This window comes from Coloeus monedula (genome assembly GCF_965178545.1).
Source record: "Coloeus monedula genome assembly, chromosome: Z".
NCBI lineage: Eukaryota > Metazoa > Chordata > Aves > Passeriformes > Corvidae > Coloeus > Coloeus monedula.
The window spans coordinates 1,110,918-1,135,604 of NC_138822.1; the positions used below are offsets into that span (position 1 = coordinate 1,110,918).

At 38.6% G+C, this 24,687-nt stretch overlaps 1 protein-coding gene across 1 annotated transcript in view; it reads left to right on the forward strand.

Annotated features, from left to right (window-relative positions):
- Positions 1 to 24,687, forward strand: part of ATG10 (autophagy related 10) — a gene marked incomplete at its 3' end in the record, with an annotated part of 64,373 nt that overhangs the window by 12,532 nt on the left and 27,154 nt on the right. The window lies entirely within an intron of this gene.

A 24,687-nucleotide genomic window follows, 5' to 3' on the forward strand; every position in this document is an offset into this window, starting at 1 on the left:
ATGTTAGCATGGGGTGATTTCTACTTTTTATCTGCCATTTTGGTATTCAGAGCTGTCACTTAATATTAGCAAATAAATGCTACATCAGACACAGGAAAAGATGCTCTAATTCAGGTTTGGTAAGTGAATGTGACAGTTTAGTTGGAGTTACCGTGGTTGAAGGCATGATGTCATTCCAGCAGAATGTCTTTCTTCTGCAGTAAATAAACATTCATTTCCTGTGGAGCACGCACTGAGGCTGTGGGAAGTGAAGGTGATTTTTCCAGAATCTGGACTTTGAGAGAGCAGTAATACCAGTGACAAAACTATTTATAAGCTCATCCTTTTATCCTGGTGATCCTGTGTTTTAGATACTAAGAAGGGGTATTGTTGTTTTGTTTCCATTTAGTGCATTTTCTCATGACATCCAGAAAGGTGTTTTGAAAAATGTGTGTGGTGGTTTTTTAGAGCATCTAGACAAGATCAAAATCAGAGTAAAGTATTTACACTTTTAAAATTCTTCAAGTTAAAATTTAATTAAATAATTCTAGTTTGATTTATTGTCATAAATGTACATTCTGGTGGGGTTTCGTTATGCAGTAAGTCATTATTATGAGATTGTAAGAAATAATTTTTAAAAATTGTGCCAGAGTGGACTTGAACTGTGGTTGTCTTCCCACAGAAGATGAACTGTGTGTAATTGCATATACAGCAGCAGTATCAGAGATGTGTAGGCCACACAGTCACTCACCTACGTGGGTTGTGTGCTTCCCCTCTCAGCTTGGTGGGTTAATACGATTTTTTACAAGTCTTGGCGACTCTTCCATCAAATGTTTGGATGCTTGGCATGTGTTGATAGCCGGGCAAAACATCAGGAGATCTCAGCTTCTGCAGTTTTATCAATGGAAAGGCTTGTGAGAAATTAAAATCTGTTTTTCTGTTTCCAATTTAAAAAATATTGCTGCTGTGGTCTTAATAGGAGAGACGGTTTTGAAAAAAGACATTTTTCCTTTGTTGTATTGTTCAACCGCTCTCTCTCCCTCTTCTTTTCTCCTCCAAAAAATGTTCAGAATGAGCTGCCATGAATGGAGGAGGTCCTGAACTGATGGCCGTGTCAACAGTGCTTATGTTGGCACATTTGGCCACACCTTGGCTTCCTTTTATGTTATTTAATATATTGAAACTAGTGCATGTTGTAACACAATACCACTGTGACATTTCCTACACATGCTGTATGCCTGGGGATGATGGGAATGAAGAATTTGAGGGGGTCTAAATTCCCCAAATTTTATGCATTTTAATATCAAGACATACTTTAGGATGCAGTAGAATGCAGCTCATACTGGTCATAGTTGTTCAGAGTTGTTTAAGCACCGAGGTATATACATTGCAAAAGGATTTTTCTCCAAAAAAAGCACATGCATTGAAATGTGATGTTAAATATCATAAAAAGATCAATGTTAACGTGGCATTCCTGAAAGCAAATCTCCAGTGTGTTTGTAACAACCTGACTGTGCCAGGTGTAGATAAATTTTATAGATAAATATGCATTTTCAAATACTTAATGACATTAACTCGCAGACGAAAGACACTACACTGTCAATACTGTTTTACCACAACAGAAACAAAATCACAATCTGGTCAATTGTGTTAGCATTTTATTTTTAATGGTGAACCTCAAAACACTTCATGTTTCCAGCCTTGCATATATGCCTGCCTTTGTTTCTCTTAAATTAAATTGTACTGGTTCAATGTTACGCTCTAATTTTCTGGGGATGATGATGCTCATCTGTATTGGAACAATGCTTTTATTTTGGCCAAGTGCCTGTGTTTTTAGCAGTGTCATATGATTATCTTTCAGTGTGTTTGGATTGCTCGCCTGCAGCGCACAGGTCGTGTTGGCTCGGAGTGAATATTGCAGATTTAGGGCCTCAGAGTGGCTTCCTGAGAACCAGGCAAAATGGCCAAACTTCCATATGTTGCTGCTTTGTGGAAAATTCATGGTTATTGTCCTTTTAGCTGTGAGGTCCAACTGTGAGTTTTGTTTCCTTCCCAACACCATCTCATTCTCATTGTCTCTGACCTCTCAAGATACATGAAAAAATCCTTTTCTCCCCTTTGTTACAAAGAATGGTTGTGACTTTCTGCTCTGGAAAAAGATGCAGTCTCATACTTTTTTTTCCCCCTGCATGATAAGGTTTTCCTTACCATAAACCTTTTTGTTACCCTTATTAATTAAGAAGCTTACACTGCTGGGTTTGTGTTAATATTGTAAATAAAGCGATTTAGCTTTTTTGTTGAGATCAGAATGTGACGTTTCTTAAGAAAATTATAGACTTATATTATGTTATCAGTGTGTGATTTTGAGGTCAGGTCCTTTCTAGATATAACTAAAGAGCATCAAAGTTCACTGAGACTTAGGAACTTGTGCTGGGAAATGTGTTCTAGAGTTAGAAATTATTTTTCATGAATCATAAAAATAACTTACCTTTCCCCATATAGACCAACACACAGAGAGGAGACACTGCTTTTTTACCTTGTAGGAGTCAAGACTTAATATGTATAGTTTAAAAACGTGTCTATATATAAGTATGTATATAACATAAGACTTTTCTCATACTGCAGTGGTATTCAACATGATGCTGCCAATGCAGAGTGTTAAAATTTGGTACTAATGAGATTATGAATGCCCCAATTTCAAAATTGCTATTCTGGTTTACAGCAGAAATTAATTTGGTTCTGTCAATTTATATGAGACAGGTGTTTTCCTGAATGAGCAAGACAATAGATCATTAATACAGAGCAGGTTTTTTTCACTTGAATTCAGCTTGTTAATGTTGTGTAATCTTTCTGCCCTGGTTTGCCAGGGACTAGTTCAGGCAGCACTTGGACATGCTCACTGACTTATTTAAATGAGACTCACTTCTACTGAGTGCAAGATACTGAGAGCACATCCTGAGCACAGGGGACATTAATGCTTGGGAGTGGAAAATACACTGTGGGCATAAACGGGTGTCTGTAATGGGGAGTATTTAACTTAATGGGTGGCTTTCTCATGATGATCTGTGGTGGTAGCAATGAAAATGAGTTATTTGAGTTGACTCAAACATCTCTTACCACCATTTTGCTCTGAATTCTGAGGAAGGTATAATGCCATGCACTAAATAAGATTTAAGTTTGCTGTTTGAAGAGGAAAACAATAAAGTGTAAGAACTCGTTGTGATCATGAGATAAGACATTTTTCTCGGATAAGTGATCAACAAAGTTGTGGAAAGGCAGATGTGTCTAGTATGGGAGAGAGAAATCTGAGGGACAAAAGACTTGTGCTGTAGGTCATACATTATAACATAAGCTTTGTGTCCATCTAGTGATTTTTGTAATATGATCATTAGTGTTTCCATCTGTATTTTGTGTTTTTCCCTATTTGATAGCTTGCCAATAAAATTTCTTTCCCAGACAGCTGAACCTAGCTTGCAGACTGACAGGGCACAAAAAACCCCCCCCCACCTTCAAAGGAAAGCACATTAAAAAGCTTAGAAATCACCAGAAAGCGTTAACGGCTCTGTTGGCTGTTACACAATGGGATGCAGGAATTGCAATAATGTTCTCTTCCATCTGGTGCCTGCAAACTTTCTGTTTTCGGAGGCATTCACTGCTGTAGCAAACTGTTCACTTATTCATTCTTGTGTAGTTGCCCGTGATTCTTTGGAAAAGACTTAGGTTGAAAGCGGCTCAGTTCTTTGTTGCAGAAGTGCTCAGTGTCAAACATATTACAAGAAGATGTCAGTCCAAATGCAAATATCATCAGCTCTCAAAGCCTCTCCGCATGTTGTGTATATTTGGAATGTGCTGTGAAGGTGTAGTCCCAGGAGCGAGGGTCTTGACTGACAATACTTAAAGGAAAATCATGCGATATCTGTGCCAAAACGTCTATCTCAGGCTGAAATTTCAATTTCCGCTTTAAATTTCCTGGCTTGTGTTAGCTAACATTACAGCCTTGGTTTTCCTTCTTTTCTTAGGATCTGTGTGGTTATTTTCTTTGTTGCATCTGGACTGGTTAATTTTCAGGACGGTGAGATAGCAACTGACTGGAAGGTGTTACTCTGAGAGGGAGGAATGGTTTAAGGAACTAAAACAAGTGAAGACACAGTTCTTATTGCCAGACCATGAGATAAAGGAGTTCATACATAATTTTTGAGCACAAACCGTGAAAAAATGTCCAACTCTTGGTCCTCCCTGAACATCTGAAGTAACTATGTTCATACAGCAACAGTCTTTGGTGGTGTTTGTAGTGAGATGGGCTAGCCATCACCTATCATACATTATCCTACCCCAGAATTTAAATTTGTCTCTTCAGTCCTGCGGTATTGAGCAAGTAAATGGGCTTATTAATAGTTTTCCTGAAAGTATTACAGGAATTCCCAGCATTCTGCCCATTTTAGTTGAATGTTACGTAATGATGTACATTTATGGAAATCTTGTGTTGCTTTCAAAAATCGTGAGCAGAATTGGGGTGCGTTGAGATGACCTTGGAAACCTTCATTTCAGCATGTGTACATTTCCAGGTGCTGTACGGTGTGCCTTTGTCCTTTCCAGCTTTTTTCCTGGAAGGCTTTGGTGCTGCCTGGGCTGATGTGACCGTGGTAGTTGTGTGTGGGATCTGACACTGCTATAATTCCATGTGCTGTGCGTGCAGTGGCTCAAATACCAACCACCAGATCTGCTCTTGAGCGCCTCAGGGCTTTTAGGATGAAAGCTTAGCTCTCAAAGGCAGGTATGTGGGAGCCAGTGGTTATGCCTCTTTTTGACTCAATTCCTTTGCAAATGCTCTGGAGATCACTGTAGAGTCAGTCTGTTGGTCACCACAGTGTGCTTTTGAGGTCGTTTGCCAGTTCTTTTGTGCTTTTGAGTATCTCTAAATAAAGATCTTATCTGCTTGAGTTCAGCCTGCAGCTGTGCAGATGTGGGCTGGATAGATGGTCATGGCAACCTTAAAAACCAGTTATTTCTTCCCCAGCTAAGCTGGAATTTCAGCTCTGATTAAATGAATCTGAATTAAGTGTCTAGCTTAAGCAAACTGAATTCCATCTTTCAGCTCATTTAGTGCTTCAGTTAGCGCTTGTGAAACGTTTTGTTTTCCTTCCTGTATGCTCAGTGAAATCCATACTTCTGGGATGTTAGTAGGTAATACTGATCTTTTTGGAAGGGAGGTGTGTCAGAAGAATTAAATGTTGTTATATGGGCCATGCAATTTCCAGCAGTTCTGGAGCCTGAGGCGGGTGTCTGAACTGACCTGGTCCTTGGCAGCAGTGGGTCCTTTGCCTCTCTTCAGCAGAAGCTTCTGAGCACAAGACGCTTGGGAAAAATCAGGCCACATAGGCACTTAAAACAGAACAATGCCAATCCGAGTGAGAATCTCTGATTTTGAAGGTGTTGTCCAAGATTTTGAAGCTAAGGCAAAGTGAAGTGTCTTGAGTAGTTGGACAGGTTTGCAAGGAAGAACACAAGAGCTAGGAAAAGCTTTTTAAATGAAATCCTGAAACCAAGTAGGATGCATGGAATATATTGAAACATCTCCTTTGTAGCATTCTTGTCTTTCAGCAGAGTCACAGCATGTGTTCTAATGCATGTTTAATGTATGTTTAATTAGTCCAGTGTTTAAGATGCAGAAGTGCAGTTAAAAATTGAAGAGAGTATTGAGTCAAAATTTTGATCCCATGGTCTGGTATTAGCTAGAAATACTTAGTTCTCAAAAAAAAGGTGTTACTACTGCTGTTACTGCTATCCATTTAAATACAAATGGCAGACACTCTAATGAATTTCTAACTTTTAAAATACTTCTAATTGCTGCCTTTTGTTAGATGCTTAATTTCAAATTCCCCATGTCTTGTTCTATATTTTAGAAGGATAGAAACACCGTTGCTGTTTAACATCAGATGTAGTTTTTGTGTAAACCATAATTGCACAAATTTGAATTCTAAGAGAAATGTTAAACATTGGAAGGATGAGTCTGCAAAAGGTCTGCTGTGCTAAGGTTAGCAAGGTATAATACTTTTCTCTGGATTGTGCTAGGAAACCTGTTTTGATCTGTTTGTCTGTGATGTGTGCTTCAGTCTCTGCCCTTGCCCCTTCTCAGAAATTCATCTTTCCGTGGAGTGATGATAACCACATTTGAGCAAAGTTTTTTGAAGATAATTAAACTCCTGCAAGTTTTATGGAGGTAAGAGGCTGAGTGGAGGACAGGGCATGAAAGTTCTCTGCCTGAGGTAACTTACTGTGTGCCAGAGAATCCACACGACAAAGGACTTTGTAAACGTCCCAGCTGCAGCAAGAGCCCTCTCCTTCCTTGGGCCTAACACTTGATGCAGATCTGAAGGAAAGAAAAATCAGCCAGACTAAACATTTCTAAGTAATTCCAGGTAATTCTGGTCTTACAGTATTTAGCAAGCAACTTGATAAGCAGCTTCAAAATATTTTGTCATCTGAATTAGAGGCAATACAAAAAAATAAATACGAATTGATTGAAGAGCTATGCTTGCATAAAAAAAAAAGACTGCTTTTTTGCTATTGCTTTCCCTCCCCTCTTTCCACAAGTGGCTGTGCTTTGGGAAGATAGAGCATTTGATTAAATGTGAGTAAAGGCACCCTTGTATTCCTGGCACAATATGCAAAGTACATGGATATTAAAACCTTGCATTCTTTGGTGAAGCCTGGCTTACCTGTAGCTGATCAACATCTGTCCCTGTGAATGGCAGATTTAAATGCCTGTGAACAGTAAGGATACCTTGGCAAGGTATTTTTTTTTTTCCACTGTTAACCAGATTTGTGGTATTAAACTTTATTTCCTGCTCCAGGCTTTTTACCTCATCTACCAACTCTACTGATTTTCTTTGTCTCTCCATGGAAAGAGCTGCCACAGTAGGATCTCATTACAGAATTTTATTTCAAACCCATCTCTAGAAATACCTCTAAAAATAACTAGACTTTAATGTTCTTTTTTTAAAAAAAGTCTTTCTGAAGGCTGAGATAATACTGTGACAGAAATCTTGGTAAAAAAGAAGAAAGAGAAAAATAACATGAGTGGAGTGGTTAGTGATGTTTGTCAGTTAATATGCTTCATTACTTTCAAATGAAATCCCTGTTTGGGTACACTTAGTTTTCTGGAAGGTCTTCTCACACTATTTCAATTAGCTGGTACTTTCAGATTTTGTCCATTGGTATTTTAAACTGTTTCTGAGAATTCACTTTGTTTTTCCAAGGCAGCCCTGGATCACAAATCTCATAACCATGTGTGAACACCTGTAGCAGGTGTTTGGTTGTCTGGTTTTTCAGCCAGGTCTGGGAATCTTGCTGTGATGAGCTGTTCCCTTACATGTGTGAAGTCCTTCATAAAGGACAGCCCTCCTCAAAGATGTAAATAATACGTAATTAAAAAGCATAATCAGTTTTCTTTAGTGATTAAAGAACATTTAATGGCCACGCATGAATAATACAACAAAGTCCTTAAGCAAATCAAATCAGAATCATGTGCCTCAAAGTTTTTAAAATAATAATTATTAAGAACTGAACACTTACACTTTGAGCTGAACTTATTAATAATTTGTAGTCATACAGGGAGGGAGTGAATGGATGAATAGAAAGAAGCGTGAAGAGTAGGAGGGAAGTGAGCTGATGCAATACTTTGGTAAGGAAGGGGATGAGCCCATTCTAGTACTTTACAGACTTTTCTTTAGCAACTTCTTAATGCCAGAAGTCAGATTGCAAACAGTTTAATTTTCAGCATCAGGAGAGCAGAAGGGTGGGTTTTCCCTGCTTTTTTTGTTTTTTTTCTTTTCCCCTGTCCATTTTTTGAACTGTCTTTTACTTAAGTTTTCCCCTACCACTATCAAAAAACCAGATATTAAAAATTTTTTTTTCTCTGACTGTAGAGTAGATACAGCTACATTCAGCTGGTCCTGAAGCAAAATATTTCTTCTTAAATAGTATGAAAAATACAGAAAGCTTCTTCAACATTTCTCTCAAAAAATAGGTTAGGGAAAATAGCTGTTGCAGGACCAGAAGTCAGTTTGAGAGGATTTACAACTTTTTAGTTTAAAAAGAACAGCTGAAACAAGTTTTGAGTGTGTCACTAATCGGATTTGAAGTCAGACTTGTACAGTTATTTTTCCCCACTAGTCTTGTGCAAGTGGCTTTTTGATAACTATGGCATTATTAAATTTAATTACTATTCTGGTTATTATTTCTAAAAATGGTAAGCGTCTTTGGCATTTAACAGCTGATGGATTTTTCTCAGCAGTTGTGTTTCTTTATGAGCAAAGCCTGAAACTCTTTCAGACTTGGTTTTAGCATGTAGTAAGAACTACAGAACAGCTGGCATGAGAAAACAGGCTTGAGAGGATATATCATTAATTGATTCTGTTTAAAATAAATAGATGGACAATTTGAGTGTTTATGTTTCTTAATTTCCAAAGGGCAAATTTTAATTTCTGGAAAAGGTTTAATGGTTTTGACTGAAGCACACTTCACCTTTCTTCAATCAGATGTGTAGGATAGTCTGAGAAGCAGCCATTCTAGCAAGATCGTTAGGAAAAAAAGCAACATTTAGAAATGGCACAAAAGTATAGCTTAGGCTTTTTAGGTTCAAGAATTTCCAGAAAGAGAACCTGCTTTATATATGGAAAATAGGTCTGAAAAGATGCTGAGACAAATACCAGAAGGTTATTGAACCCTGCATATAGCAATATTAAAGAAAGAGAAAAAAGCCCAGGGAAAAGATTGCAGACAAAATTATATCTGACTCTGTTCACCAGGTAAACAGAAATAAATTCCTATTTCCAGTAAAGATTCAGACAAGGTAGGATGTCTTGTGAGGATGGTCTGATGAGTAACTACTGTAGATAGTAGATACTTCAATCAAGGGGGAAACAATTTTTGAGAGGAGATCATGAAGAAGAAAGTAGGAAATAACTTCTACCCTAGAATTTCTGTCAGGTGTCAGAAATCTGTTGGGTTTTGGATTTGGTTTTTTTCTATTTCAAAAGGCAAAAAGCTATACATTTATTAGTCTAGCATCAGTGGTATTCAAAGTTTTCGAAGGAATTATTAAGACTTAAGTAAAGGTTGAATATGGAAATAGGATGGAATGCAAGGTGGTGTTACAGAAGGTAGTGGGTGTATTGAACCATTACCTATCATTTGGCAAAATAACTGAGTTACAGGACAAAGAAAATTTAGTGCTCCTAATCCGTGTAGCGTTTAGCAAAACTTTATATCAATGGCCCACAGGAAAGCAAAGCTGTGTGATAATACCACAAAAATTCACCCTCAGACAAATCTCGTATTTCAAGTTGCAATTGCAGGACAGGGAGTAGGAGAGAGTTAATGAAATTTGCTGATGGCAAAATATGCGGAGGCATTGTCAATACAGCAGAAGGTAGGAAATTCCTGTGGAGAGAACCAGAGCAGCTCGAGGACTGGCACAACAGAACCAGGATGAAATTTAGTGGTGCAAAGTATAAGGTCATGTACTTGGGGAGTACGGGTAAGGTAATGCTGCTTCAGAAGCTCGTGGCTCATTATCTGGAAATGACTGAGGCGGAGAAATAAATGGATGTTTTAGTTGATCATAGGATTACTGTGAACTGCTCATGGGCATGAATGAAATAAAGACAGGTTTAGGTTCTGTCTGGGTGTTGCTCTCTGATGGAGTTGGTATTAAACAAGGATGTTGAGGACTTGTGCGTCGTGTTGTATGTTTAATTGCAGCTACTCCCGCTGAAATAAAAATAATTAAAATGTAATAGATTTTTTGTGTTGATTGGAAAAATCAAAAGGATTCTTGTTTAGTGTTAAAAAAAGAAAGCCTGAAAGAAGTATAATTTATCTCTGTTAATAGATTGGGCAAAAAAGGTTTGAAATGCCAAGGAATGAAAAAAAGCTCCTTAAACTAAACTATGATGTTGGCATGGGAATTTACAGTTATAAACTGAACTTGGATAAACTTGCGCTAGAACCAGAGAAGTGAGATGCTGAAATAGCTTTCCAAAAGGAGCAATAGTATCCTGAAGTCTGTTAATTTGCAGATAAAACAATATAAGTATAGAAAAAGCCATTCCAGGATGTTTGGTACCTGTGGTAACGAGATACTGACCTTAATCACCCAGCAGGTCCCTTGGCCTCCTGTTCCATAGATCACTGTTCATTTGTGTTGTCCATGGCTGCAGTGGAAGATGCACATTTAGAGTTAATGCCTTTGTTTATATGTAAAATCAGATTTTGCAAGGCTGCTTGGAGAGCAAGGAAATCAAAGCAGAGATTGCACAAGAATGAATATTTTCCCTGTGTGAAACAGGACCCTCATCTTTACATAGCTCTGTGATTCGGCCTAGATAAGAGATCCTGAAAGCCTGGGATCTGATTATGAGTGTGTGTGATCCTCAAAATCCCTCAGATTTTATTCTTTTAAAAAGCTGTCTCCCAGGTTCCATTTTCATGTGAAGTTCAGCTAGGAATTTCTTCTTTTATGTCCTGATGGATTAAAGGGTGCTGCAAGGTTAGTAATTTATTTCACCTTTGCAGCCAAGCTTTGTCTTGAAGCAGAGAAACACTCTGGTCTTTAAAAATGCCGTTTTTAATGACACACAATTTTAGATAATTCATAGCTTTAGATTTTTACCTTTTCCTTGGTAATCTCTAATCCAGCTTTGTTACCAAGAACATAGTGTTCTCCTTTCCTGGGTGGAATTTGTTTTCATTTGTCAGTCATTTGGTGTTGAAAAGGAGCAGAACTGATGGACAGTCTTCTCCAAAGAGAGTGTGTTGTAGGAAGGCAGCAGGGATGTACAACTTGAGAGAAGTTTGGGGTTTTCTGGAACTCTGCAGGAGTGCTGCCAACTGGAGGGGTCCACAGACACCTGGTGTAGCTGCTGAGTGGTAGGAAAACACCCTGGCAGTATCTGTACAGAGTGCCTTAGTTGAGGTTTATACTGAAAAAAAAAAAAAAAAGAAGCTAACCCTGATGACAGAATTACAGTTTTATGTGATAAAATCTAATACTAATGCGCTCTTTTTAGGTTAATTTTGTCTGAGTGACTCAGACAGTTTGCAGTTGTGATTGGCAATCAATAGCAATAATATGAACACTGTCATGTTTCCTCATGGAAATGACAAGGCTCGGAGCAGACAGTGTAATTGTTTGCTTTTCTGCACAGGTACAGATGTGATTGCACTGCTCTTTTTCAAAGGAACAAGTCTGTGGGACTAAACTTATTATGTAAAGGACCAGGGACAAAGAGGGAAATGTAAATATAAAATAGAATGGGCATTGAATACGTCGTGCTAAACATTGGCAACTCAACAGATTCTAACCTTATACCTTAAAACCAAATTAAAATCTGTAATAACTTTTTTTTCACTTCCTAACATGGTGTATGCTTTTTCATGTTTTCTTGAGGCTTATCTCCATAGCTAAGAATTCATATCGCTATTTTTTTTCTATTTTACGTTAGCAAAGTTACGTATTTCTATCTAGCATCTGATTTTTCCCTTTGCCCGTTCCAAATTTGGCTTGGTTCTATGTCTATTACTTAATATCTGTAATATCAACAATTCCTTTAATGCCTGTGTGGTTAAGAGATAAACCAAGAAAAAATTAGTTATTTTAAGAGCACCTAATATTAATGGGATGAAAGCCACAGAAATTCTGTTGAACCATAGCAAAATGGAGCAAAGCAAGTACACCATAGCTGGTCAGTCTGTTTTGGAAAGCTGATTCCAGCCATGTGTTACACACACATCATCTGTCATAATTTCAAGGAAATATATGTATTTTTAGTTTTTGTTATAAAATTCGTGTTTCTTTTTTCTTTCCTGTGTTTGTCTTTCCTCCAAAGACTGTATAAAGAATTGGCATTTTCTTGTACAGAGGAAAATGTGGGAGAAGAGTATGTTCAGATGTGTTTTAAGTATGCTTTTGGCACCTGTTTTTGTGATTAATGCTTTTTTGAATAGAAGACAAAATTTGCAAAAGTTTTAACCCTCCCAGTGTTTAAATTGTATTTTCAAGTTAAAGATACAAACAAATCTTGCTTTTACTGTTGCTTCTCTGGCATCAGGTTCTGTCACCCAGGTTTACACTGGAAGTTATTTACTAGCATGGTCATATTACTAGTTCTACAGACACAGCTGTAGTGTTTTCCTGGGCTATATCTGGTAAAAGTCTTGCACCACCTGAAGAAATTAATAAATTTTGGTGTTGCCAGCTTCAGGTATTACTGCATTCTGTTCCTCAAGATGGCTAAAAATGGAATTCTTGCTGATGTGGGGGTATCCAGCCTTTGAAAATATGTCTAATAGTTCACAAAAGTGTTTGGCATTGACTTGGTTTTTAAACTTAGGTATTTAGTTCAGAGAGTTGTTATTCCTCAAAAAGTTATTTGTTAAATGGTTTCAAAACACAGATTTTACAGTTGCTAAAGCTGTGAAGGTGCCAGGGTGTATTCCAAGGTTGTCTGAGACATGGTTACGGTAATGTTGTCTTGTAATTAGAGGTTCTCCTGACCTGTGATGAAGCATGTTTTTTTACCATTTTCAATTGTAAAATTTAACAGTTACTAAATGGACTTTTAAAATGCATAGGTATTTTACCACTGGATGATCACAGCCTGTTAATACTTGATCTTAATTTTGGAATGTTTGGATTTTAAAACAAAGATATCTAAAATATGTGTTGTGTACTTTACTGCCATCCCTTGTTTTCAAGGTTGCTAATGTTCGTAAACAGAACCAGTTTTGAAGTAATTTTGCTAAAATAGTGAGCTGTAAAGTCACTATTTTTTTTTTTTTAATATTTGGAAATAGTATTTTGGCAGTAGGAATCAGGATAACTAAATTATACTCTCTGTTCTGTTGTGAATTTTCAGTGTATGTTTGATCAAAGCTTTTCACTTCTTTGTCTCAGTTTTCACAGAGTAGCTCTTGCTTGTAGGGGGTAGAAGTAAACAGAACAAAATAGCTTTGTAAAAAGAATCCTCATACAGAATATTCAGTGAACTCTGTATTGTCACTTTGTATTGGAAGACCTTCTTAAAATATTCAATGAAACTATTAAGGCAAGAGCTTTACCTTGAATTCCATCACTGCTTTGCAATGTTTACCTTCCTTTCAACTATTCCTATGTTAAACAACAAAAACCTCTGTTTACGACTTAGCCTCTCCTGTTGTATCTTGGTCTTCTTGGGTTTATTGCTGAAAATTTTGGCTAATTTTTGTTAAGGGTGGAATTGTAGGATAAGCTAACATGGTGCAGCTTAAAAAAAAATCATAACACTGAAGACTGTTTTTGAGGATAAAAAACCTCAGGACAGAGCTGTTTGATACTTATGTTACAGATGGTCAGCTATCCTTGAAAGTTAGAACAAACTTTATTCCACAGTAGAACTGTGTATAATCAGTATTTAGTCTAGTGGTCTGCATTCCTCTTCCATCCCAAAATTGGGTGATAACAAAACCAAGAAAAATGGGGTTAAATTTCTGTCTAGCTTAATTTTACATGTTTTAATGTAGTGATATGAAATAAATGGATTTTCTTTGAGTATGAAGTGGCTTTATTTTTCTTTTTTTTCAGAGTTATGATTGCAGTTTTAATGAACACTCAGTTTTGCGCAGTGCTGTGTAGGTACTGCAGTACAGGTGAAGGTGTCAAGAGAATTTCTGAGTAGAAAATCCATTTTCTACAAACTCAGATTTTTTTCAGGAATTTGGTTTTCTAATTAGACAAATGAAGTAGTTCGTCTAGGGTCAGATTAGTTCTACTGAAAATACAACAAGGTTTTAAACTTTTCTGAAAGTTTTTTTTTAAGCAGGTTTAATAATCTGCTTCATTGCCCAGCAGAGCTGTGTTTTTAAAATGTTTTCCCACTAATGCCCTAACGCAGACTACCACGATTATCAAACTGAATGTCCAGCTGATTCCGAGTGAGCCAGTTCGGATTTATATGGCACACTTTAATTTGGAAATTCTGACATTTTCTATTTTAGTATTTACCGTCTCGGACCAGTAGGTTTTTTGTCCTGTGAAAAGGGTTCATATTTAACTTCCGTATTGATTAAAGAAAAAGACAAATGTTAAAACACTGGATTTTCTCGTGGAGTGGAAATGGCAGTATTTGGTTGAACCTCAGCATTTCTCGTTCTCTGTTCTCAGTGTAAATCACGGCTGAGGCTTGGAGTGCGTGTGGGATCCCTGGTGGCAGCGGGGAATGAGGGGCATTTGTCTTGTGATTTGTTGGTCCTGTCAATACCCGTGTGACAGGGGGAGAGCAGAGCTGAGATCAGCTCGTGGGCAATCTCAGCGTGGCAATGCTGTGTTATAAACCCCATTTCCTGCCACGGTTTCCATCTCCTGCTCTATTGACTGTGCTGCCCAGCTTTGTATCATCAGCAAAATTTGTCAACAATCCCCTGCTTTTGTGCTCAGGTTGTTGAGGAATATTGTAACTAAGATTACAGCCCAGCTTTAGAGGTGCTTTGTTAGTTGACTGTCTCCTGGTCAATAATTCTCTTTTTAGCTATTCACATCTTTTTAGCTATTCACATATTTTAGCTATTCACATACTCTCCCCTTTTCACTTTCTTATGTATTACATTTTGAACATAATCCCCATCTTCTCTGCTTTAAAGAACTGCTTCCCATTTGGCCCGGTATCAAATATTTTACTGCATCCAGCCAGATTGAGTCTCCTGCATTTCCTTGGCCACTAATTCAGTTATCTTATCAGGGGAAGATACCAGGTTCGTTTGGCTTGCTCTCTCTTTGACAAACCAATGTTAAGTTTTAATCCAGTTTCTACATAGCTCTGTATGATTAATTATTCTTTCCTTCAAAAATGGTTCTAATCCCTTTTGCCATTTGTAAGTACAACTTGAATTTTGGCAGCTCTTACCTTCTCCTTTAAACTTAGGCTTCAAGAAATAGGGGTTTTTTGCTTGCTGTACCTCTTTTTTGTTCTCTGTAGAGGTTTTCTTTTCATACTCTTTGTATCCTTTCTGAAGTGATTATTCACTCAGTTAGATCTGCAGTTTTATCCTATATTTTGTTTTCAGTTGTTCAGGGTGTAAATTCTAGGAAGTTTTTGTATCTTTGATTTAAATAAAATTCAAGCCTCTTCCAAATCCCAGTCCTTCCCCATTTAAATTTCTCTGCTTTAACTTACTATCTCCCTTATTTCTCAAATACTTTAAAAAAATGTAAACATAGATTTAGAAAGCTAATCATGGGCAGTTCCTCAACAGATGCCGAGTTCAGGAGGACCCATGACATGCTTGTTCTGTGGTCACCTGGACATTGCAGACCAGAACACATTTCCCTGTCCACCAGACAAAGATCTGTTACAAGATCCTGACTGCCGCTTCTTGAACTTGTAAAATTCCTGTCTGATCCTAGAAAGCAGAGCACACTCTTGATTTTCCATTCAAGACATTAAAATTTCAGTAATCTCTGCTAGTCTGACGGCACATGAGATTCCCACATGACTTTGTGTCTTGCAGTTGGTTGTTTTTGAGAGATTGAGCAAGACCCAAAAGTCAAATAAGCTTAGTATGATGTGTGCACCTATCTTCCTTGATTTGTACTTGTATAGAATTGTAATCTTTGAGTCAGATTTATTTTATGTAAGCAGCTATCCTGTAATCATCTTAAAACTTTGTTAATCCACATAAAAATATTTTTGTTTGTTAATTCAGGAAATTTAGGTGAAGAAGTAATACCAATATTGCATCCAAAAATACTGGAAACATAATTTACTGCGGTTTTGGGTTTTAAAAAAAAAATTATTTATATTTTGCTATTTCTTCATCTATGCTTTTATTCTCTGTTTGGATAACAGGCAAATCTCTCATAACACTTTCCCTGGTTTAAAACACTAACTATGCTGTGAATATGAGTGACCATGGTGTCTTTTTATTGAGAGAGCTCACTTCTGTGTGAATGCCTATCAACAATGAGACATCCTGGTTAACAGCTGGACTCGATGGTTTCAGAGGTCTTTGGCAGCCTAAATGATTCCATGATTCTACAAAATCCAAAGCAAAAAATCAAAATCCTCTGGGAAAGAAGTCTGCTGTGGAAAAGAATTCCACATACTTGCACTCGTGCTGTGCGCAGGTGTGTAGATGCTTGTGAAAACTTGAAAATTGATACAAAAAGGCAACATTAGCCTTTTTTTCTGTAAATTGGGTAGAGTCCTCTAGAACTCAGCTTATGAAAGACCCTGGTACTTCGGAGCTGATTTCTGCAGCCATAAATTCCTGATCTGCTCATGTGTTGTTTCCAGACTCACTGAAGTCAGAAACTCTTCTTTTACCTGAAACATTATGGAATAGGGACCTTGGCAGTAGTTTGAAATATCATATGGACACCAGGCCTTTATTCTAAAATTATTCCTTCAGGGTTTGCAGTTGAGTTGCAGAAACCTATAAACTGAAGTTAAGAAAAAAATAAGTTGAATTGTCTTTGATTTTGGTGCAGCTCTACCGTTTGTAGCCTCTGCATTATAAGTCATCATATGGGATGTTAAAAATATATTAACATATTTTTAGTTGCTTTTTCTTCCCCAACTTCTTTGGTTTTGCACATTGCTGAAGTTTAATTTAGGGAAGCATGGTCTTGGTCATCTCCTGATTGGTTCCTTTACATAACCAGGGACAATTTAAATAGTAAATATCTTGCTGTGGGACCCTGTTTGGGGTACCAGCAGCAGCATGCAGTACAGTAAAAGGTTCTTTCAGCAAATGTTTAGGAAAATACTTTCCAAGAGATCTGCACATGATTAGAATTATTGAGTGCTCTCCTCTCTGGCTTCCTGTTTTGGAATTAAATGCCTTCAGGACACTTGGAATATCTCAGTTTTGAGAAGCAAGAGCAATTTAACCAGCTCTGTACTTCATTGTACTTCATTGTCTTAGCTATGATTTCAGTTAGTTGCAAATAGGGACGAATATATGGAATAACCCCTGAGATACCTTAATCAAATTGAAGGAATAAATTATAGAGCAGCTTTTGAGGGAAATGAGAGCAGATAGAATGTCCCAACAGTCAGAGCTATGTTCTGGCTCTTTCTCTGCACATGTATACAATTAGTGGCTCTTTCCTTGCTTCTTGTTTCCCATCCTGTGGGATAATGAGTTTGAACATTTTTTGGAACAATTTGCTAATTGCTTGAAGTATTTTATGTAGGTTATTTATAAAGTATGAAGGGAAAATTTGATATGGTTATTGAACAGTTGTATACAGAACAGTTTCTTCAGGTCCCTCCACCTACTTCTGAGCAATTCAACTACAAGAATAATTCCTCGAAATAAGATAAATTCATTTATTTAACAGTTCAGCCATTATGTTGATTTTGCAGATGTGTAATATCTTTGTGAGATTACATGAGCTCGGCCAAGTGCAGTTATGTACATCTGTACCATTTCTTGGTGATTTTAACCCTTCTGCCACAGTGGTGTTGTCTGGTCATTGTGCTTGTGGGTGTTATTGACTGCATGTTTTCCACCACATACAGCAGCGGAAATATTTGGGTATTCTTGATTGTGTACTCAGCTTTCTTGTCAAATAAAATACAGTTTAAATGGAGACTGTTAGAAGAGTCATTCCAGACAAAAACATTGTCAATAATTCATCCAAATTTTCTACTTGGCTTTAAGGAATTGTAAAGCAAATTCCAAGTGCTTAAGTTTGCATCAAGACTTATTATGTACCACATTTCTGGAAATTAAAAATAACATGTAATGCTCTGTGGCAGTTTTCATTTGAGATCAGACTAATAAAGGAAGTAATTCAGTACTTCTCTCCAGCCACTGTGAATCTCTCCAATATACATTTGGTGTGTTTGTGATCAGTGACATTTGATAACTTTGTGTATGTTAATTCTTAGAATATTCTTACAGAGTATTTTGTTTGAAAGTGAACTTAAGGGCTTTTGACCTGCCCCAGTCTGAGTTCAGAACTTTACATTTCCTTTGTAGCAGTGTTTACAGATTAGAAGGTAAGTGCACTTGTATTATATCATATATGAATAGAACAAACAGCTTTTCAAAGTGGACAAAAGCTGAACATACTTGACTTGGTAGGGTCTGCCCCTGTTCCATTTAAAAATTTATTTATTACACTTAGGTATTTCCAAATGCAAACAGTCACTGGATCTTAATGTGCTACCATTTTTTTGTCTAAGTGTAAAAACAAATTCAGGTTTTCTTTTGGAGATTTTAGGAGTAACTTCACAACTATTTTGAGTAATTTCATAATTATTTGTAGTGGTAGCTAAAATTTTTGAATTCAGGCTATTTTAAATTTGCAATTTAGTCTCATCTTCCTGCTTTTGTAGTAAGAGAACAACACGTGTGCTTTAGCCCTAACATACAGTTAATAGGATAGGATCTCTCACATCCAAATAAACCAGTTGTAATTAAGCCACATTGTTTATGATGATTGTTTCTAATGGCTGTGCTTATCTAATATAGTCTATGGCCAAGCTTAGGTTAGCATCTCAGGTAACTTTCAAGATGTATCATTTTGTCAGATATTAACTTAATCAGATGCTATTTCCTTTTTCAAGTGGGCAGCATCCAACTGTTCTATTTCTTGCAGTAAGTCACTTTCCCAGTGTCATAGCTGTTCCCTCAGAGTGTCCTGGGTGGGCACCAGTGCAGCCACTTCTAATTGCAACATGTAATTTCGAATTTCTTGTTTTTACAGCACCAGATTTTGTGATAATTTGAGCATTTCTGTCTGTAACTTTTTCACCAGAATTACTGTTAAACACTGTCTGTCAGTCTTGGCATCGTTTTCATACAGTTTCCCATCTGAGAAATTAATGAGGATTTGAGTTTGTCTTCTAAAAAGTAAAGGTTTGTAGGCATTTGCTGTCAGTCTCCCTGTTGAATTAAGCGTGGCCAAAACTGGGTTGCTGCTGCGATTCACAAAGCAGAAATAATAATCCTTGTTCTAAAAAAATAAAGCTGACCTAAAATCCAGCTGAACTGCTACTGTTGTCTTCTAGTGTAGCAATTTTTTTTCCCTTTTTTTGCCTGTTGTAAAGCACAGAGCCCAGTCCTGGAAGCGCTTCAGTTCAAAAGAAGCAATAATCTTGTGGAATAGTACTTAACCTCAAAGTAGTGGCTTACTCCAATTTGTGCAAATGGAAGATAATGACAAAAATGATGGGAAAATCCTTCAAAAAGAGGCTCGGGGGGACCTTGTGGCTCTGCACAAGTCCCTGACAGGAGGGGGCAGCCGGGGAGGTCGGGCTCTGCTCGCAGGGAACAGGGACAGGAGGAGAGGGAACGGCCTCAGGCTGGGCCAGGGCAGGCTCAGGGTGGGCAGCAGCAGGAATTTCCCCATGGAAAGGGAGCTCAGGCCTTGGCAGGGGCTGCCCAGGGAGCTTTGGAGTGCCCATCCCTGGAGGTGTCCAAGGAAAGGCTGGAGGTGGCACTCGGTGCTCTGGGCTGGGGACAAGGTGGGGGTGGTGTCACAGGTTGGGCTCAATGTCTGTGAGGGATTTTCTAACCTCAGTGATCCCAGGATTCAGTGATTCTTACTGAAAGGCGGGTGCCAAAAAAGTGTGGGTACAGGTACCACCATCTCTGATTGCTCCATATCCCACTTCAGTGGAAAGAAAACCACTGTAAATTCCTCAGTCTGAGGAATAACATTGGCAGAGAACATTGGTAGGGGGTGGTGGAAGTGGTTGAATCCCTACAGCTTCCAGGTGGGGCTGCTGTGATCCTCAGCAAGGTCTGTGTCCATAGCTCCGGGGGGACGTTCCTTTCAGGAATTTCGGGTAGCCTGGTAGGTCCATCCTCCCTCAGCAGGTGAGCTGTGTCCCTCTGTCTCCTTTGATTTCTTTGCCTCATTTCCCAGATTTGCTGTCATTCCCATCGGAAGAGGTTTCCTAACACACCATGCCTCTGTTCCAGCCCTGTGCAGACAGCCTTGTACTCTACATTAGAACAAGAGAAAATGTTTCTTCTGTGGGAGGAGAGAAGCCACCGAATTCTGCATTTTGTATGTGACAACCCGGGAAGAATGAGGAGTGGTTTTGTAACAATTCCCCACCTTTATGTGAAGACAAAATTCACAACTGTTCTGTTTTCACGGTCCGCTGCTTCTTTTGCTTGAAAAGGCTTTGCTTTCACTTGTGATAGTGGTTTTGAAGCAATCAAAAGACAAATCTAATTTCCAGCTGTTAGAAATGATTGTTCATGCATGAGGACTGCATGGCACATAAAACTGCAGTTTTATGTGCCATGTCTTTTCGGGATGGAAGTCTTGTTTTTGGTGTTTTGGTATGCCTTGAATAACAGAAGGCTGGGAGATGGGGAGGGGCGCAAATTCGTTTTGGAAATAGTTATTCTGAAAATGCTGGACATCTCCATGCAGTGAACATCACTCGATCCTTTCACAGTGTCATGGCCAGGATGCTGAGTTCAGTCAGAAGATTTCCTTTGGAAAATGACATATTTCAGGGATCCACTAGCTGTTTACCTTGACTCACCTCTGAAGTTTTCCACTGGTGACATGGTGGCTTTTCAGGATAGCTGTTTCTTGCAGAAGAAGGCTCCTTGCACGTGATATTTCAGGCATCACCAAATGATTTGAGCCACTTTCTTTCTTTGTTTTTGAGCATTTAATCAGGTTCTTCACTTGGATGACTAAACTGTGAGAAGTTCAAGACAGTGGGGAGGATTTTGTAGCTGCACACAGAAAATGAATCCGTAAGATAACTTTGTTCTGCTTGAGACCACTCCCGTTATCCTTGTGTTGCCTCATCTGTCACTGATGATGTCAGCACCAGAAAACACCTGGAGGTTGTTGGATTCCCCATGTGTTCTTCACATAAAAGAGCAGTTTGTCAATGTACATAAAAATGGTGCAACTGGTGGTAAAGGATTTTGTACAACATTCATATTGCACTGAAATTCTTCAGGGAGATGTCTGTGTTTTTGCAGGCTGTGGTAGAATAGGCTACTTTTGATTGGAGCCTGTAAATTTGAGCACAGTGTGAATATTTAGTAGTGATGGAAAAAAGTGACAATCAGTAAATGCATTCAGTCTCCCCCTCCCCATGCAGGGTCACCTCGCTGACCACTGTGACCCCCGCGCTGCAGGATCAGGTCTGGAGGTCTCAGGGCTGTGCCAGGCTGGGGGCTGAGCCGAGATCCTGCACAGGAAGGACCAAAACCTGCAGGAAAATGACCTTCAGAGACTGTACCCGCGGGGGCTGCAGCAAGAACGTGGGGCACGGTCTGAATGCTTGGGAGAACAGCCGGGAGCCAGAACGGAGACATGATCTCACCACAAGGCCACACCCTGCTCGCCAAGCTCTGCTTTAATTCTCCCTGATGAACACTGTCCCACCATTCAGGTTCCGTGTTCAAATCTCCCTGTTTGCCAGGGGAAAGTGCTGAAAGAGCTGCTCCTGAGAGCTCTTGTGTTTCAGTGGTGACTGCGTGCCTCCGAAGAGAAAGAGCCGTACCTTTCCAACTTTAGAAGCTGAAATGAAATTAGATGTAAACGCATTCCAAGCAATGAAGGCAAATTTGCTTACTAATCTGGGTTGCATCTCCTTTTTCCCCTCCTCACACTGAAAGTAGCATTACCAGTACCTGTGCCTGTGTCACCTCTTCCCAGTCCTGCTGTGTTCCCACAGGAACATCTCCCAGGAGCCTGGATAAGGCAGGAGTAAGCAGAGGCCAGAGCAGCAAGAAGGGAGAGGAGGAACATGGGAACTGGGAGAAAGGCCACAGTGTCTAGACATCCGGGAGAAATGTTTATTTGCACCGCTTCTCTTACCTTTTCCCCCAAAAGGGGGTCTGCTTCTTAATTTCAAAGGGAATTTAGGCTGAGCAAGAGGCTCAATGGCCCTCTGCAGGTGAGGTGGAGAGGGGGAAATGTTTGGTGTCAGCAGAGAAACCCATTTTTTTTAGCTAATTCTGTCACCATCTCAGCTTACCCTGTCTGCCTCACCTTTCCTTCATCGTCTCCCTCCAAAGGTGCCTTAACCCACATCTCCCTGCTGCCCTGGTGCCACTAAACAGTACCCAAAACCACTATTAAGTCTCTCCTGCTGTCAAATTAACTTGTTACCACAGGTTTTAGACTCGCCTTCCTCATCAAGAGGAATTGAAATACTACAAATACGTTATTTTGCCTTCAGAATGACACCTGGCAGTGTTTCTTATCTATTGATTTAAATAATTTAGCATTTTAAAAGGAACAAATCGACTTAATTTGTTTTGGGGATACTTAAAGGTTGAGGACAATTTGATATCAATTAAAATCAGTGGTAATTCATTTATGATGGAACTAATGTAATTAATTAGGTAGCTGCTGCTTATCTTTTTACTAATACATACATTGCTTTTAAACATCTGCTCAATAGTCCATTATGATAGCCCAGGAGTGATTTTACCTGAGAGCAATAGAGGAGCAGATGCTTCCTGATGACAACTTCCCAATCTGTTTAGGAAGCAGCCAGTCAGTTCTGGATTCACAGTTTTAACTTGAAGCATGGCGGGCATGCAAGTAAATTTGAAAATCAGAAACAAAAAATTTGAGGAATAAGTTTCTTCGTATCATTTTTAATGATTGCAGTTTGGTTAATGTTTTATATGACATTTTTTAAGGCTGATAGGTGTGGTTTTTGTCTTTTGTTTTGTGGTGTGTATATAGATGTGAATGTTTTTCAAGAGTTACAAAACCATCTAAATTTAAATTTGATCTCAGTGTTGTCTAGTACAGTAACTAAAATTCAGCATTAGCTCAAGAAGAGAGCACCACTATATATAAGAAAAAGAAACTAACAGTTATTCAAAGAAAGAGTTAAAATAGACTATAATAACATATATAAAAATAAAGTGGGAGTTTTGCTTTTTTTTAAAATAAGTTACACCTGTGTTTTGTATTTATGGCTTTATCAGTAGTTGGTTAAAGGGTGAAAATGAAGTCTTGTGGGCTGATACAAACCTGTCTGAGACTCCTTGGTTCTAGTGAGCCATTTGTGGATTTTTAGATGTTTCAAAGATCACCTGAAATGACTGTACTCGTTTTATTCATCTCATCAGCAAAGTTCATCTCATCAGCTACAGAGATACCATCAAAACTTGTGGGCTACAAAATGTACTTTTCCTGCAAAAATACTGTAGGCTGTACTTACAGAGACTGTAAAGAGCACGATTGCACATCAATGATGTATCTTTTTAAGTAAGAAAATGTGAAAATGCTGTTTACTGAGAAGAAAGGGGATTAGAGTAGCCCCAAGAAGGATTCAGCTATTTGCCTTTGTGTGCAGATCTAAAATAGCCACAAATTAGTCATTTTGCCATTATGTACAGAACGCAGCGTAAGCTGTCTTTTCTAGAACACTGATATTTAACACATGAACAGGTAGTCTTGACATTTCCAGAAGTATCTTTTAGGGCAGGGTAAGCTGGTGTCTAAGCAGGAGGCAAGGCTGTGGTATCTGATGAAACATTAATGCCCGAGGAGCACCATGTAGGCTCAGTTCTCAGCACAGGCTCCTTCTCTTCCCCACCCCTACACAAATGAAAACCAATCTGTAGCTGGGTTTGGTTTTTTCCTTTTCCCACAGGCTGCTGATGGTCTTTCTTCCGTTATTCTTACTGAAGCGCTGATCAATTTTAAAGAAGGTTCAGCATTATATAGAGAAGAAACTTGTGTTTTCTAGAGGTTTTTTTTTTTTTTAGCCTGTATTTTACATCTAACCACTGGGTATGACTTGTGTGAGGAGGAAAAGAGCTCCCTTTCTTGGCCTGTCACTCATGTATGTGGGGACTGGGCATATCATACCTGTCTTTATCTGGCCTGTGACATCAAGAATAGCAATCATCACTGTCCTTCTGGCAGGTTGACTTTAGGATCTCTTCACATACAGTTTTTAAAACCAGATTAAACCAGGTAACAAGTTTCTAAACATTGCCTTTCAGTGCTTTAGGCACCTGTTTTCCCGTAAGCTAAAATCAACCATTCCTGCAGCCATCTAGGATTTACCAGGAAACCTCTGCTCCGGGGCCATCTGGGATCTTCTCACTTCATGTCCAAATATGTATAGACAGTTTCCTGGTCTGCAGCTTTTCCAGGGTCTGGGCTTTCATTTGTGAACTTCTGTCCATGTGCCTCAGCAGCATCTGGTTGTCTAATACACTAAATTTGGGGAGAGTCACATCAGACAAAAACTTGAAAATATCTTGGGTGTCATTACTGTTATAGTTTATCAGTTTCTATATATCTTCATATATTGATTAATCCATTGCTGATTTGACTATGGATATGACATAAAAATGCAAAATAGTTCTAAATTTCTTGTGTGTTATATGAACATAGTGTTCAGAGGATGCTGGTTCTTCTTTTCTGCTCAGTCGTTTTCTATTTTGCTTGGACAGATACCATAAGCCAATATTCAGAGTTGCTTGGCAGTAGCCAAGTTGTGAAATGCACACCCAACCTGTGGGGCATTATGGTTGCTTAGTTCATGCATGTAAATTTGGGGGTTTGAGCACTGAATAAGTCCACACCCTGAGTGTCTTCTTGGAAAGTTTATTCTTACATTTAATCCTAATGGCAGTATTAATTTAATGGTTCCATTTTCAGAGACGTTTGAGTTATGACAGCTTTTAGAAAAGTCCAAACAA